Raw genomic sequence first — 8,443 nt, 5'->3', positions numbered from 1 at the left:
CCTTAGAGTTTCATTATATGTATGTTTCAGCATTACTTTAGCTACTATTTGTGCAGCCTGGACCTGTGCTGTAAAATGCATCAAATATTTTAAAATTGTTCGTTGACCTGGTCTACACCCTACGTCACTCAGTGATTCCTGGAGAAATGAAAGAACAGTGACCCCTGCTGACCAAGTACTATCATTAGCAACTTATTATTACCTTGAGCCTGGGTTCACATATATGCGGTGCGGGTATCGCATGTGATTCACACAGGAACCGCACCACATTTCTGTGCAAATCACATGCAATTTGTGTTCAGTGCAATTGGAGCCATACATTTTTTATGGTTCTATTCGCACCGCACCCGCACCAAAAACGTGCAGGACCCTTTTTTTGGATCAGATCGCATGGGTATTCACACCTATGCGATTTGATTCTTCACATTGTACCACGTATTGTGGACCACTTTCAGGGTGTTGTCAACTTAACATACACACTTGTAGCGGTTCGCATGAACGTGGTGCGATTCTGATTCGATGCGGAATTCGCACAGAAAACGCTGCAAATTCCTCACCTCAGCGTGAACCAAGGCTGAAAGGAAAGCTGATGAGCCTGGGTTCACATATATGCGGTGTGGTATATCGCATGTGATTCGCACAGGAACCGCATCGCATTCCTGTGCGAATCACATGCGATTTGTGTGCAGTGCGATCGGAACCATACATTGTGTATGGCTCTAATCTAATCGCTCCACACCCGCACCAGAATCGGTCCGCACTAGAATCGGATCACATGGGTATTCACACCTATGCGATCCGATTCTGCACATTGCATTGCGTTTTGCGGACCGCTTTTGGGGTGTTGTTAACATACACACCCGCAGCGGTTCCGGTTCGCATGAACGGGGTGCGATTCTGATGCGGTGCGGAATTCACACAGAAAACTCTGCGAATTCCGCACCGCATCAGCGTGAACCAGGGCTGAAAGGAAAGCTGATGCTGTTTAGTAGGATCATATATTTTTCTTTTCCTCCCTTCGTTTTCAGCTTTGACGTAGAGAATGAATGGCCACACACAGGTCTGATTTTGTTCCTCAGGTGTATGGCGTATAAATTGAAAACTGTTCAGGGTCATGTTACGTGGTCGGTATCAATGCAGATAGTGCATCAGTGGTGTTCTTTAACTGAGCCAATAGGGCCTTATGGTAAGAACCTCCTTGGCGTTTTCAAGGACACTTAGCTGATATTGGTGTGCTTTATGCAGCCTATAACTGGTAACAAGCACTACTGTAATTTACCATTGCATTCTTTATTGTCCTTTGTTTCTTGATTGAAGCTGGCGCTATAATTCCTAATTGTACTGCAAAATCAATATACTTAGAGGCTCTCCAGCTCAGACAAGAGATCATGGTGGGCAGTAAAAGTAATTCTGTTAATATTTATCAGTCAGGAGTCCTTTTTCCTGATTTATTTTATACTGGCCTCTTTATGGTTTTTCCTCTTATTACAAGTCGCTTAGAATTAAACAAACAAACGTCTATTGCTTTAGAGACGCCCCAATGGGGATTGCAGTATAATCGTCATTACTTTCAAGTGGAAAATTGGTGTTTATATATTTTATGGGCCGAGGCTGGTGTTGGCTTTCTCTGTGGCAGCTACAGACCTCTCTGGGTTATCTTTAATTATGGGGAGGGGGTGAAGCCTTTGTCAGGGCTTTCTCTGTTTTGATTTACGCTGTGCGGATGTGAACAGTAGTTACGCCAACAGGCAAAGAGACCGTCCTGAGGTGTGAGTCCGTTAGTGCCGGCCTGAATTTCAGGTGTACCCATACCTTTTATCACTTGACCATTTTTTTCATGCTATCAGCTTGTTCCAGTTTGCTGTTTGATACCATGAGGTGGCTGCACCTGTACTGTGCATGCTGTATATAAATGCTGAATGCGATTGCATATGCCCACAGCTAATACGATTCAAGCTGAACTCCAGGTTTTCCTTAAAATCCACCTCTGACAGCCTTCCCACCCACACACACTTTTGCAAATAATTAGAATTTATTTTTCATATCTTTTCACAAAGAGTTTTCTTGCCATTTAGGTTACTTGGGTTGTGCTTCTTCTGCTTGGGTCATAGGTTGTCTATTCTGCTTCATTGCAAGACAGTCCACTGCAGTAATCATGTTAACCCAGGCTTCATGTTGACACCAGTACAAAAAATGGCCACTGCCCCAGTCTATAACTGACATTCATGTTGACACCACCCTAGAGGCAGGTTCATGACAGCCTGGGCTCAGAGGAAGTGGGTTGATTGACACTGTCTTGTCATTAAACCAGCTTGTGTTAGAGACTGCTGTCCAAGCAACTAAAGCTGGCATCCTGCCATTATGATTTCTGAAACCTTGATTGAACATAACCATTCATGGGAATTATTGCAATTAAATATTACGCAGCAACAGCCCTGAAGAAGGAGGAATCTCTTCACCCTGAAACGCGTTGGCTTGATGTACATGTTGCTACTTTTTAATAAACCTCTATGAACCATGCTTCAGAAGTTGCATTTCTCTGGATACTGGGCGGTCCTTTGTTTTTATCCAAGTTGTCATTAAACCAGGAAGACTGAGGACATCTACAGCAAAAAATCCATCACTAAACTGGACAACTTCTGATTTAAGGTATTGCAGAAAAGCAAGGGACTCCAACCCGCAGCCTGCAGGCCGTATATGGATCAAGAGCGTTAAGCATCCATCTGGAGGGATGCTGTGCAAGTATTGCAGCCACTGTGCTTGGCAAGGACTAGCCAGTCCCATTCATGTCTGGAGGGATGTCAGGTTTGCAATAGCAGTCACAAAGGCAGGTACTGACAACAAGCCAGGCACAAGCACATCTATCTGAAGGGATGTTGGACCTGTCCTCTTTGCAGTAGCAGTGAATGCAGGGACTCCCAATAGCACGAGGCAAGTAAAAGGCTGTATCAGAGGGGTGCTGGGGGTGGCTGTGCTTCCCCCCCCAACACAAAGCCCCCCACCCACAGCTACCTACGACCTCTCTCTACCTTCCCACACAGCACATATAGTTGAAATCCAATCCTCTTATCAATTTTTTTTTTACATTCTAGCACAGTTGCAGAAAAGAAAAGTTCTTGATTCCCCCATCAACACTGTGTTCTCTCAGTGGGTGAGGGGGGGAGTTGTCCCCACCAGGAGAACACAGTGATTATTGCTAGTGGCTATAGCCGCTGGCAATAATTACATGCAAGATCCAGCAGGCTGGTTGTACCCAAGTCGTACAACAACTGATTTGGGTACAATCATCCTGCCCATAGATGGTTTGAATCTCGTCCGGTTCCTGCTGAAGCAGCTGAGATTTGAACCATCTTTGGCCAGCTTTAGTGTATTTTATGTGCGGCCCAAGACAATTCCTCTTCTTCCAGCGTGGCCCAGGAGATATAAAGGGTTGGACACAAGGGTTTTGTAGGATTTTATCACTAGAACACAACTTGTGGTAACACCTGAAGTAAGCTGTATAGATTTATTTGGTAATCATTACATACTGACAAGTGTCCTCTAAAGGAATATATATATATGGGAGCAGTGAACTTCTGGTATACATATTTCTAGGTCAGTGATTGACTTAAAGAAAGTCATGATGGAAATATTAGAACTGATACTGTTTGATTTGTTTTCAAAGATACTGGCTGTGGAGCCATAATTCTGAGCCTGACTTCTCTAATATCATTGAGTCTCAGACCTTTAACAGTCAGGTCCATAAATATTGGGACATCGACACAGTTGTTTTGGCCACGCCTAATGTTTTTGCTATCTCTCTGATGGGTTTGTTTTGTTTTTTCAGCCTAATGATGGCTTACTTCACTGATAGTGACAGCTCTTTGGATCTCATCTTGAGAGTTGACAGCAACAGATTCCAAATGCAAACAGCACACTTGAAATGAACTCTGGACCTTTTATCTGCTCATTGTAATTGGGATAATGAGGGAATAACACACACCTGGCCATGGAACAGCTGAGAAGCCAAGTGTCCCATTACTTTTGTTCCTTTAACAAGTTGGAGGCACATATGCAAACTGTTGTAATTCCTACACCGTTCACCTGATTTGGATGTAAATACCCTCAAATTAAAGCTGACAGTCTGCAGTTAAAGCACATCTTGTTTGTTTCATTTCAAATCCATTGTGGTGGTGTATAGAGCCAAAAATGTTAGAATTGTGTCCATGTCCCAATATTTATGGACCTGACTGTATCTGCATACCAGATGTTGGGGCATCTAATGTGCATATATTTCCAGATGAGGGGCTCATTAAGTAAGAGTGTACACCTTCCAAAACAAAACTGACAATGACAGCTCCCAAATTCGTATCCTGTTATATTCTCTCTTAGCCCGGGTTCACACTGCTGTGGTGCGAAATTCGCAGCATTTTCAGTGCGAATTCCGCACCGCATCAGAATCGCACCCCGTACATTCGAACCGCTGCGGGTGTGTATGTTAACAGCACCCCGAAAGCAGTCCGCTTTGAAGAATTGGATCGCATAGGTGTGAATACCCATGCGATCCGATTCTAGTGCGGACCCAAAAAAGGGTCCTGCGCGTTTTTGGTGCAGGTGCGGTGCGAATAGAGTCAAACAAAATGTATGGCTCTGATCGCACCGCACACAAATCGTATGTGATCTGCACAAGAATGCGGTGCAGTTCCTGTGCGAATCACATGCGATATACGGAGCCGTATGTATGTGAATCCAGGCTAGTTTCCCATTTGTGTGTGAGGATGGCTCTGAGTTACAAGTGAGAAGTCAGGTGACATCCTATAAGTGAGTTTTGTTTGTGGTTTCCTAAATGTGGATAAGTTGAAAGGACTGTAAATGACATGGCTTTGTGTATGATATTGCTATGCTTACATTGGAGTTGGAATTATCAGCCAGCCTGAGTATTAGGGAAATGTGTGACCATCTCTCTTTCCTGTCATTTTGTAGTGCATAATACCTAGGTGGCCAATTGCCTAGCTTTGTCAGGGTACGCCGTTACTGTGGGTAAAGACCTTTAACTCCGTGTAAGCTTTGATTCTCTATCTGGGGCTGCGATGGAGGAAAAGTGATGTGGGGGAGCGCCAGGAGCACAAGTGTTATTATCAATAGCATAGGAGGTGGGTTGTAAGGAAATTCTTTTACTTTGCCCTGCATGATCAGAGTGACAGGTTCACTTTATGGCCATTTCCAGAAAGTCATTTAATATACATATAGGTATGCAGATTAGATGAGAACATTTAAACTGCTTTACCTGCTGTAGCAGTGAGGAAACATGTAAATGGTCCTAGAAAGTTGATTAAATATACATGAGAGAACAATGTACAGCACATTTTATAAAATAACAAATATGAGGACGGTGAACCTGAACTCCAAGGCTCTACGGAGTGAGATCATGACTTTTGTTTTCCTTTGCTGTAACATAACAATAGTGAAAGTCCATCGCCTAGTAATGAAGAAAATCCATCCTCTGCATTACCTTGGCTTCCTGGAGGATTTCATTGTACTCTTGTCTAAAGAAAACAAGTTAAATGAAAGTGCAATACAATGTGACACTCATAGAATACAGAGGTGCATCGATGTATTAAGCAACGGCCCAATCAATGTGCTATTTGCATTACCTTTGAGGAAAGCTCTCATGCTCCTCTTCTTCGTCACTCCAATGGAGCACGCTTAATCATACCTCTCAATTCCCCTGTGCTCATGGCGGCATTGTATTGCTATTCTTCTTCTATGATATTAGCATTTGTTCTAGCTGTGTTCTAACATCCCAGTGCTAACAAGATCTGGCTCCCTGAATTACCACGTAATTTACATTTACATTACAGTGAGACCTAAGCCCCATGAGTTTCACTGCAGGAATAGAAATATGACTTCAGCCTCAAAATCTCAGGAATTTGGAATTGTGAAATGCTTTGTGGTAGCTGGTAATAATTCTTAGCAGTAAAAACGGGTACATTGTAAAGTGGAGGTGTTGCATACAGTAACCATAAAATGTCCACCATTTTCTTTTTGTACATTAAGAATTTGAAAAATGAAACAATTACTGTAGAAACTGTAAAACAATGCATACATTATTAGTTTTTGTTGCCCTTTCCAAGCATTTGGAATCAGGAAATCAGAGGTTATGTTAGTGCTTAATCACTGACTTAATGCAGAGCTATACTCACCTCTTTCCAGCACTGCCATACCCCGGAGATCCCTTACCAAGTTATGACATCTTCGTCTGGTGTTCTTCTGGGTACCAATCATCAGCTGTGTTATTGGCTGAGCTGTGATGACGTCACTCCAGTGCATTCACAGGAGTTCTTTCACCTTGGCATTGCCAAAATTGTACACTGGGCTGCATGTACACAGCTCACTGTGCAGCACAGACAGGCAGGTAAGGATCTTTAAAGTGATAATAAAGGTTCCTTTTTTATTTTTGTAAATAATAAACACATCATACTTACCTGCTCCTGTATAATGGCTTTGCACAGAGCCGACCCGATCCTCCTCTTCTTGGGCCCCCCAGAACTTCTGGCCCGCCCCCCTTGCAGAGTACACCCAGAGCAGGCTGCTTGCTCTGGGGGCACTCGTGTGTTCTCACTCCACCTCCGTGTGTCCATAAGACTCAAAGTGCAGCCTGGCCCTGCCCCCCGCCTCCTCACTGGCTGTGATTGACAGTGGTGGGAGCCGATAACTCCCACTACTGTGTCTCAGCCAATAAGGAGAGAGAGATTCAGGAGAGGCTTGGCTCTCATACACATTGCTAGATCAGGATTGGGCTCAGGAACGTATAAGGGGGAGCTGCACATGAAATGCATGAAGGTAAAAAACCTTCTGCCTTTACATCACTTTAATGTGTCTTCTGAATTTAAAAAACTGCCTGTTCACATTTTTTTTTTACAGTTCCACTTTCATAGCACAAAAATGCATGAAGTTCTGGGCATTAGTAATAATTCTTCATAGCTGCTTTAGTATAATTTAAAGCTGAGGCTGCCATCTTGACCTCAGTTTGATGTGCAGTTGTCATGGTGCTGCACATGCGATCAGTTACATGAGTCTTGCTTGCGCCCCCTACCCGGAGATTCAAAATCACATATATATACGTAATTTTGTGCAGCCCTGCCACCCTGTAGCAGTATTTCTACTATAGGGTGGTGGGAAAGCGGTTAAATAAATAAAAAGAAATTAAAAATAGCTAGATCAAGATTTAAGTTAGGATGAATGTCAGGGTCAAAGGTCAAGGGCAGGGTCAGAATATTTTAGGTAGAATTTTTTTTAGTATCAGTGTTAGGCTACGTTCACACTAGCGTTGTGTGCAGGCGGCAGAGAGAGTTTTTACCGCTTCCCAAATGCCTCTGCCAATTCTGCACATTACAGCACATGGTGCTGTTCTAACGGGAGCATTTGCGTTGCGGCAAAACGGACGCCTCTGGTCGAGTCAGGAGGCGTCTAAGCCTCCTATACTTGTCTATGGTGCCGCCGGCGTTTGCAGTGCGGTTGCGACACGGTTGCGGGGCGTTTGCGGAGCGGTAACACCACTCAAACTGCATTATAGGCATTTGTGGGGCGTTATTAACGCTCGGCAAACACCTAGCAACTGCTGCTAAACCACGCATGCGGCGTTTGCGTAGCGTTTGCCGAGCGTTAAAAAACGCTCCGCAAACGCCGGACCAACCCTTGCCAAACGCTATAGGGGCGTTTGGCAAGCGTTGGAAAAACAGCCAAGTGTGAACGAGCCCTTAGTGTGTTTTAGGTAGGATAAAACAAAAACGAAATGCTCACCATTGTTTCTGGGCCGTACGGGTACAAATCACATACACAGATGTGGAATCGCCAGGAGCAGGAGAATGTTTTTGGAGTTGTTCTTTGGTGGTATGTTATGGAAGGAGCAAGAAAAGTCCAGCTAAATGTATTTATTTATTTTACTATTTTGTGTTAGTTTATCTTTGATAAGTGTAATATAAAATTGGAAACATCCATTACCATTTACCGCCAAATGTCCTGAAAAAAAAGAAGGTATAATCCACCTAGATACACAAAGTAGTTGCAATCATATGTACAGTATAACATACGTCAAAGCTGCAAAAGTGTATTTATATGTTAGGATTTGTTTTACCATCGTCATGAAGGGGTTTATAAATTGTATTTATTTTGTCCACCCTTTTTGTTTTCTTTTTTTACACTGATTAAACATTGCCACAAGTGGGTGCTTGTTTTTAAAAAAAATGTTAGTATCCTTTCATTTTGAAGCTGAATCTTGTCCATCTCTTCTGCTTTGTTCAGTTGTAGATTATGAGAAATTGAATACCGGACTGCAGAAACAGGCAGACCGCTTAGCATCATATTCTTCCAGTTACTCAATCCTTGGTCCCTTCTTTCTTCATCAATATTGTGATGCTTATGCAGTTGATGGTATTGTGTTTGTTTTGAGTTCTCTGTGTCT

General features: G+C 43.2%; 1 long non-coding RNA gene across 3 annotated transcripts in view; it reads right to left on the bottom strand.

The window, feature by feature from the left end:
• Nucleotides 1-4,734: 4,734 nt before the first annotated feature.
• LOC149436730 (uncharacterized) overlaps nt 4,735-8,443 on the bottom strand; it is a 109,632-nt gene continuing 105,923 nt past the window's right edge. For all 3 annotated transcript variants that reach the window (XR_016308274.1, XR_016308272.1, XR_016308273.1), the window contains one exon: nt 4,735-8,441. This is a non-coding gene — a long non-coding RNA (uncharacterized LOC149436730). The remainder of the gene's footprint in view (nt 8,442-8,443) is intronic.

The sequence above is a fragment of the Staurois parvus genome, unplaced genomic scaffold, assembly GCF_062004578.1.
Source record: "Staurois parvus isolate SC_StPar_1 unplaced genomic scaffold, SC_StPar_1.0 ptg001349l, whole genome shotgun sequence".
Classification (NCBI taxonomy): Eukaryota; Metazoa; Chordata; class Amphibia; order Anura; family Ranidae; genus Staurois; species Staurois parvus.
Note: the sequence above shows the minus strand (reverse complement) of the source record. Positions and strands in the feature narration are given on the sequence as shown.